This window comes from Gracilinanus agilis, chromosome 2, assembly GCF_016433145.1.
Source record: "Gracilinanus agilis isolate LMUSP501 chromosome 2, AgileGrace, whole genome shotgun sequence".
NCBI classification, from domain to species: Eukaryota; Metazoa; Chordata; class Mammalia; order Didelphimorphia; family Didelphidae; genus Gracilinanus; species Gracilinanus agilis.
The window spans coordinates 268,970,020-268,979,649 of NC_058131.1; positions in this window are offsets into that span (position 1 = coordinate 268,970,020).

The following is a 9,630-nucleotide window of genomic DNA, read 5'->3' on the forward strand; positions in this document are numbered from 1 at the left end:
CCCCCGACTTGACCCCGCCCCCAGCTCGCCCAGCCGGACCCTCCTCAGCGCCCCCGCATCCCCCACCCCTACTGCTTCTGGTTTTCTCCTAGCTCCAGCCCCCCACTTTTCATAATGGTAGGGAAGGTGACTCAGGCCCCGCAGGAGGCTGATCCCCCCACCCAATCCCAAACCCTGCTCCTATACAAACATATTTCTTGTCTCCCAGATCCAGCAAAGGGCCGTAAGTGTCCCCAAGGGTCCCCTCCCCCTCTCTCCAGGGCCAGCCTGGCGTGGGGAAGTGGGAATGGTTCATGCTCATACCAGGAGCTGATGCCCAGCAGAGAGCCCTAACTGTCATAGCCCTGGCTCTTCTTCAACAGCGCTGCTCCCTTAGACCCATGAAGGGGCACACAGGCACACACACACTCTGGGGCTTTGGGTTGTAACCAATGGCATGAGCTCTAGCAAGGCCTCAGTCCTGAAGGGTCAACTCCAGGCTCAGGAGCCAAGCTCTGGCACAGGAAATCCGGGCTTTCTCCTCCCAGGCCACAAGCCCGCCACATACAATGCTGCCTGGGGGAAGGGGAGGGATGCCTGGGGGACCTGAAAAGAATGGGTTGGAAGGAATTTTTTTTTTGTGGTTTAGTTAGTAGGTAGAGCAGTTGTATCTCCTGGGATGCAAAGCCACAGGTGGTACCAGAGCATCCGGAAAAGATGACTGTCCCTCTCACCTGCATTTCTTCAATCATACTCAAATGCTCTATTTGCTGAAATTTAAACTTCACCCCTTCCCCGTTTCCCTAGATTGTTTCACAAACACACTGGGTGACTCACCCTGGTCCTCCACTCTCTTCACTGATTTCTCCTCTGCAACCTTTAAGTTTGCAATAGTAATACTCTATGATAGCATACACTTTAATGGCAGACTATGAGATCAAAGATTGGCGATGGAGGCAAATAAAACTAGAGTGGGGGATATGGAATGGGAGAATAGAAAAGGTTCAAGGAACTGAAGGTTATAAGGATGAAGAGTATGAATGAGAAAGTAAGAGAGGTAGAAGGATAGGAGGTTGTTCTAGAAATGTAAAACTCCAAGATTCTTAATTCCAAATGATTGTAAAGTCTAAAGTATGTCCTTGTGGGGTGGACAAAGTCATTGGAGTTGAGGATGTAAAGATATTAAGAAATCAGGGTCCGCAGGCAACTCACTGACTTCCTGGTGTCAAGTCTCTTTTGAGGAGAACCTTTCCCTTCAGGCTGGTCTGAGAGAGTTTGGAAGGCATTTTCCTTGATCACCCCTTCAAGGATCTGTGGGTTCATTCTAATTTTCCAGAACAACTTCCTATCCTTCTACCTCTCTCACTTTCTCATTCATACTCGTCATCTTTGTAACCTTCAGTTCCTTGAACCTTTTCTATTCTCTCATTCCATATCCACAACTCTGGTTTTATTTGCCTCCATCTCGTCTCTGATCTCATAGTCTGCCATTAAAGTGTTACCAACTACTATTATATATACTATCATATAAAATATTACTTTTATATATACTATTATATAAATGTATTACTAACTACTTATTAACTAGGACCTCTTGCCTCCCTGATATTCCTTGATCCTGGGTAATCCTCAGTATCTGTTTGTTTGGGTTTTTTTTTTTTTTTTTTTTTTGCTCTTATTCTAGGGATGCTGAAAGTGCTTAGGGAAATTAATGAAATTTATTAAATCATTGATTTAAAAAGTCCTTAATTCAACCTTTTATTTTATAGATAAGGAGACTGAGGCACAGAGTAGTTAATAAACCTGCCTAAGGTCATCCAGGGAGTAAATCATGGCAGGATTTCATTCTTCTTACTCCAAATTCAGTTCTAACTCCAAAGCAAGAACTTTTCACGCATGATTTAGTTAATTTCATCCACTATAAATCAATGGTATATATGCCACCAAAGGCAAAGAGCATTCCTATTGTTTGTTAAAAATTATGAATTTATTAGTTTCAAATAATGTACTCTATAGGTAACTGGATATTTCTTCAAAAAAGTTTTGTCAAAATGCATCAATAAATTTGCAAAACAAATTCATGGTACATAATTTCAGCTGACAGTTTTTTATTTTGAGTATTCTCCCATAGTTACAAGTTTCATGTTCTTTCCCTCTCCCTAAACTCCCCTAATCCCTCTTAGCTGACGCACAATTCCACTGGGTTTTACATGTATCATTGATTAATACCCAATTCCTTATTATTGATAGTTGGACTACAGTTATTATTTAGCGTCTTCATCCCCAATAATATCCCCATAATCAGCTGACAGTTTGACAATCCTGCTATACCCTTAGCAACTCCTTATTTAATTCCTAAAAGTAACCATTTCTTCTGGCCTCCTACCACCAACCATACTGACAACGATCACAGCAGATGACTTAGCCTCTTTTTCCCTTTAGAAAGTTGAGGCCATCCAACTGTACTCCAGCTATCCCTTCATTCCTCAAACCTTCTTAGACGAACTGCCCTTTCCTTTTTCCCATGTGTCATAGAAGATGAGATGTTTCTAGTTTTCACTAAGGATAATCCTTCTTCTACATCCATAACATTCTCTCTTGCCTCCTTCAATACCTTGCCCTATCAGTCCTCTCCTCTCCCATGCATCCTCAATTTCATATTCACCAATGACATGGACAAATATTCACTTTAAGAATATCAATTTGGCAACTGTGTGCAAGATGGACTGGAGAGGAGAGAAACTAGATGCTATGAAACCACCTGGGATGATAGATCATCCAATAATCCAGGTAAGATGGGGAACTGAATTTGGGTAGATGTGGTATAAATGGTAAGAAAGGGATGGATAAGAGAGATATTTAGACCGTAGAAATAGCAAGGTTAGTTAGCAACTGATCAGATGCAGGATGTCACAGCACAGAGCTGACAATTCTTAAGCTTTAAATCTGAATGACTAGAACAGGGGTCAGCAACCTTTTTGGCCGTGAGAGCCATAAACGCCACATTTTTTAAAATGTGATTTCGTGAGAGCCGTACAGTGCTCACAGTGCGCTCCTGTAACAGCGCCTGAAAAAAAATTGACTTTATGGCTCCTGCAGAAAGAGCCATATCTGGCCCTCAAAAGAGCCAGATACGGCTAGAGAGCCATATGTTGCTGACCCCTGGACTAGAAGAATGGTAAAAACTTAACAGAAATAGGGAAGTAAAAAGGAGCTGTGGGTTTGGGAGAAAATATAGTAATTCTTGTTTTGGACATGATGAATTTAAGTTGTCTGCAGTTGGAGATTTTTCTAGCTGGTCTGATGACAATCTCAAGGAGAAAGATAAGGGCAGGATATGTAGATCTGAGGATTATCTTTGTAGAGATGATAATTAAATTCTTGGAAGCTGATGAGACCAGGAATTTAAGAAAAATGAGCACATAGCTCAGACATCTCATTTCTCACCTAATTAAAATACTTTGGGATTTTCTGACTGACTTTTCCACCAACCTCTGTTAGGCATCTTCTCTTCCTCTTTGCCAACCCTAGTTTTCTGCTTCCTTTTATGTTTTAGCTTTCTCCATTAGATTGTAAATTCCTCAAGGGCAGTAACTTTTTTTTTTTTTTAAATTTAGCACAGTGCTTAGCACATAGTTAAGTACTTAATAAATATTTACTGGTTGATTAAATAAGTAAGTGATTGGGATCTATCCAGACTGCAAAGATTTGAGAATTGGGAGTAAGATAAGAAAGCTAAAGCATATTTTTTTGTTGAAAAGATGGAATGATATAAACTAAAAGATAACTCATTTAGATGGGTTTAGAACTGATTGAATGGCAGGACTCAAAGAGTAGTCATTAATGGTCAATGTCAACTTGGCAGATGCCCAAGGATCTGTGCTTGGCCCTGTGATGTCTAACATTTTTACCAGTGACTTGGGTGAAGGTATCGATAAAAGAATAAAAAAAAAAAAAAAAAGGATTAATCATTTACTATATGCCAAGCACTGTACCAGCCCTTAGAGATACAAATACAAAAGAAGAGACCAGTCTCTTACATCAAGAAGCTTATACTCCGAAGGGGAAAATAATACACAGAGAGGGGTGGTGGTCATGGAGGATATTTTAGTACAGAAAATTACAGGTATCAGGAATAGTGAGTAGAAAGGGGCTATCAGGAGTCAATTAATTTTATTTGAACATAGTTCATGTTTCCAGAATTGAAGAGAGCAAATGTACACACAGCTTTCAAGCTATTGGTGAGGAAAGAAAAATTTTAGAATGAGGACAGAAACAAGATTGTAAGAGGTTGAGAAGTGAGTAAGATGAAAAAATGGAGGTATGTTTATTTGTGAGAAAGATGGAAAGATATGCACTATCTGATGGCATGCTTATTAAATTGGCAGATGACACAAAGATAGAGGGGATAGCTGACACAATGGATGATAATCAAGAATCAAAAAGACCTTGACAGGATAGAGCATGATCTAAGAAGATGAAATTCATGGAATTAATTTTCCTTGCCTTTTTTCCCATTCCGCCTATTCCATTTTGTATCTCTTGTTTTATTTCTTCCAGATATATATATTTTTTTAACCTTTACCTTCCATTTTAGAATCAATATTATCTATTGGTTTCAAGGCAGAAATGTGCTAAGGGCTAGGAAATGGGAGTTAAATTACTTGCCCAAGGTCACACAGCTAGGAAGTGTCTAAGGTCATATTTGAGCCCAGGACCTCCCATCTCTGAAATATACATTTGCAAGCATGACCATTGCAGGGAACTGTTTTACATGACTATCCAGGCTTGTCTCTCTGAGCCATCTAAGCTGCTCCCTCTTCCAGATATTCTTTTAGTCCTTGTGAAGAGGTCATTCTTTTTTTTTTTTTCTTCCCCGAGGCTCTATCTGTATGTTGTGGAGTTACTATCTTCTTTTCTATTTACCCCTCTGGCTTCTTCCGGTTCTATGATTGAGTGTAAACACATTTTTCTAGGAGTTAGTCTATGAAAGAGAGGAGAGATATAGAATGATAGCTTTGCAAGGATGGTAGGGTCAAGTGAAAGTTTTTGAAGGATAGGGGAGATCTTGACAGATTGGTAGGCAATTGTTGAAGAGCCAATGAATAAAGAGTGGTTGAAAATCAGGGATGGAAAGGGGATAATTTATGGGGCAAGCTGCTGGAAGAGATAGGAGGGATAGGATCAAGAGTACAAGGAGTGAGGGGCAGCTGGGAAGCTCTGTGGTTTGAGAGCCAGGCCTGGCTTCAGGTTCTGGGTTCAAATTTGACCTCTGGAACTTCCTAACTGTAGACCCTGGGCAAATCATTTAACCCCAGTTACCTAGCCTCTTACCCTTGGAATAGACATATAGTATCAATTCTAAAGCAGAATTGATGCTCCACCCACAAAAAAAAAAAAAAAAGAGTATAAGTAATGAGACTGGTATAGACAAGGAGAAAGGCCACTTATCCTCCAAGACTGAAGCAAAAGAGAGAATAGCAAGTAGTGTTGAGGTTATTTAAAGTGCAAAATTAGGAAGAAGAGGAAACTCAAAAATAACTTCAATTTTTTCATTGAAGTATAAGTTTAGGTTCCCTACAGAAACAGAGAGAGTCGTAAGGTAAATATTGGGATGCTAAAGTTCAACTGATTGGACTGATGGCTAAATTTTCACTGTGAGGATTTAAATCTCAGAAATCAGCAAATACTAAAAAATCAGGGCTTGATTTATTGTTTTATTGATTATCTAGACTAAAAGTAATGGAGAATATGTTAATAACATAATCTACATTTAACTGTCATGTACATTTCTTTTTTTTTTTTCCTGACTAGTAAATATTTACCAACATACTTTTGGGTGAAGGTCATTTGAGAAGACACAAAAAGGCTCAAAGCAGCCACCATAGGAATTATGAGAGAGTCAATTAGGATTTAAGTCTAGGTCTTTGACAATAAGGGCTGAGTTGGAATTGAATTACATACAGTAAAAAATTTCTTTATTTTGAATTTTAAAAACACTAAATAACTTGTCTGTTTTTCCTCTAAACTTTCTTCTGTTTCCTTCTGCACTTAAAAATTTATTTTTATTTTTTTCTAAACCCTTTCCTTCTATCTTAGAAGTGTATTGGTTCCAAGGCAGAAGAACCCAATGGGGATTAAGACTTGCCCAGGGTCACCCAGCCCAGAAGTATCTGAGGTCATATTTGAACCAGGAATCCGCCCTCCTTCTGCACTTTCAAAATATTAAGTTGACACTCCTTTCTCTTTTCTTCTTTCTTTCTTTTCTTCCTTCCTTCCTTCCTTCCTTCCTTCCTTCCTTCCTTCCTTCCTTCCTTCCTTCCTTCCTCCCTCCCTCCCTCCCTCCCTCCCTCTCTCTCTCTCTCTCTCTCTCTCTCTCTCTCTCTCTCTCTCTCTCTTTCTTTCTTTCTTTCTTCTTTCCTTCCTTTCTTTTGCTATTACTATCATGTTCCCTCCCACCACCACTCCCCAAAATAAAAATAAAGATCTCTCCCTTGTAACAAATTAAAATAGTCATGCCAAACAGATACCTGTATTGGCTATACCTGAAAATGTATGTTTCAGAGACAGGAGGTCCTGGATTCAAATGTGACCTTAGATACTTCTTATTTGTGTGACCCTGGGCAAGTCACTGAATCCCATTGCCTAGCCCTTACTGTTCTTCCAAAACTGATACTTAATATTGATTCTAAGACAGAAGGTAAGGATTTGTTGTTGTGTTGAGGTTTTTTTAGTTTAAAAAAAAAGAAAGAAAATGTTCATTCTCAATCCTCTGGAGCCATCGTTGGTCACTGAATTGATCAGATTGCTTAAATATTTCAGTGCTATCTTTCTTTATAAATGTTTTTTTTTTTTTTTTTATCCTGGGACTCCATTCTAGGAGCATAGGGCCACAACCAGTAGGCAATGGGTCACTCAGGGTCACCCAGCTGGGAAGTGTCTGAGCCCAAATTTGAACCTAGGACCTTTCGTCTCTAGGCCTGGCTCTCAATCCACTGAGCTAGCCCAGCTGCCCCTACTTTAGGTTGCAGTTTCTTTAGCAGATGTAGTTTTTACAGGGTGGGGTTGCTAGCCTCACACCCAACCCTCCTCCTTTTTCGTCCGGGCTAGGGACCGTCCTTAGCCCAGGAGTGGTAAGGGTGGGCGATAGGGGTCAAGTGACTTGCCCAGGGTCACACAGCTGGGAAGTGTCTGAGGCCAGATTTGAACCTAGGACCTCCAGTCTCTAGGCCTGGCTCTCAATCCACTGAGCCACCCAGCTGCCCAACTAAATGTTGTAGTCATACAAATTATTTCCATGGATCTGGTCACTTCACTGTTCATTAGTTAATACAAGTCTTCCTAAGTTTCTCTGAATCTTTCACTTACATTATTTTTTTATGTGTTTGTTTATTTGTTTGTTTGTTTGTTAAACCCTTACCTTCCCATTTGGAATCAATACTGTGTATTGTTTCAGAGGCAGAAGAGCAGTAAGGGCTAGGTATTGGGGGTCAAGTGACTTGCCCAGGGTCACAAAGCTAGGAAGTGTCTGAGGCCAGATTTGAACCTAGGACCTCCGGTCTGTAGGCCTGGCTCTCAATCCACTGAGCTACCCAGCTACCCCCTACATTATTTCTTACAATGCAATAATATTCCATTATATTCTTATGCCATAATTTATTTTCTCCATTTGATGAACATCTTAGTTTCTATTTCTTTTACTATAACAAAAAGTGATCAAATATTGCAATGAATATTTGTGTATACATTAATTTTTTCCCTCTTTCCTTGATAATTTTGGGGTATATGCCAAGGACTGGTATTGCTGGGTCAAAGGATGTCACAGTTAAGTGACTTTTTGAGTATAGTTCCAACTGCTTTCCAGAATGTCTGAACCAATTCACTGGTCTACCAGTAGTGCACTATTGTGCCTATCCTTCCATATCCTTTCCAACAATGTGATTTTCTATTTTTGCTATCTTCGTAAAATATGATAAGTGTGATATAGAAGCTCACAGTTAATTAAATTTGCATTTTTCTTATTAGTGTTTTGGAACACTTTTGCACATGGTTGTTTATAGTTTTTCTTTTTTTTTTTTTCAAAAATTGCCTATTCATGTCTTTTGGTCATTTACTTCGGTTTAGCTGTTGTTCTATACTGGAATCAGTTCTCTATATTTCTTGGATATCAGACCTTTATCAGGATATTTATTTCCCTCAGTTAACTGTTTCCCTTCTGATTTTATCGGCACTGGAAACTGAATAACATAATTGATGTGGAAATATGTTTTGCAGAACGGTATAAAGTTAACTAAAAGATTGAGAATTTAAAAGAAGAAAAGTTAGGTTAGAACAGAGAGAATGGCCTTTTGTGTGACTGAGAGGGAATGAAGGTACTGATCATTTCAGATTAAGGAGTTTAGATGAATTTGTAATCAAGGGCTTCTAAGGGCATAGGTTGTACAGAGGACAGAGTATTGGACCTGGAGTCAGATTTGAGTTAAAATTTGGCCTCTGATACTTACTAACTTTGTGACCCTGAACAAATCATTTAACCTCTATCTGCCTCAGTTTCCTCATAAAGAAAATGAGCTAGAGAAGGAAATGGCAAACCACTGTAGTATCTTTGCCAAGAAAACCCCAAATGAGGTTATGAAGAGTTGGATATGACTGAAACAACTGAAGAAACTTCCCAGGGTTGTAGTGAGGATCAAAATAAATCCAAATAAATCATCAGTATTCCTATATATTACCAACAAAACTCCATCAGTGAGAGAAGGTAGGACCAAGACGGTGGTCAGAAATATTGTGCTTCCTGGGGAGAAGGGAGAAAGAGAACAAGCATTTACATAGCATCTACTATCTGCCAGGCATTGTGCTGTTTGTTAACAATATAACAGGTATTCCAGACAACATAATGGAAGGGGAAGGTGGAAGGAATAAGGGTAACCTAGATGGATATTAGGGAAGAGAGAGTGGTGGACAGGGAAAAGAGCTTCTATTTAGGTATCCTTTGATTTTGAATCACAGGGATTCTGAATAGAGTATCAATGTTATTTCTTAACTCTCTTTTATTACAATCTCTTCCTTGGAAAACTCATTTACCACCTCCCTCTGCCCATGACTGCTACAACTATGCTTTAGAGCAGATGACACCAAGAGGTTTATCATCCATCGAGACCTCTCTTCGGAGCTTCAGAATTTCTATCTGCTTACAGGAAATGAGATCATATTTGTAAAATGCTTTAGCTCTGTGCTGGGTACATAGTAGGTGCTTAATAAATGCAAAAAACATTTGCATATTTCTCCTCTTCTCTCTACACTTCAAATCCAATATGCTTGAAGCTGAACTAGTTATCTTTTCCCCTAAACCTTCTCTATCGTATTTTTTGTTCCCTCGGTGGCACCACCATTCATATGACCTTGAGATTATCTTCGACCCTTTTTGTCGTATCCAATTTGGTACCAGTTTCTGTCAACTCCACCTCTATATCGCTCATATACAGGGGTATGCTGGTAAATATTTAACAACTGGCTTTCTTGGGGAGAAGGGGGGATGAAGACAGAATATACTGTTAGATTTAATCTACATTTTTAATATTTTCTCCATCATTTTCTTAAATTTATATAATCAACAAAACAATGAATCAAGCCCCAATTTGCAGTATTTGC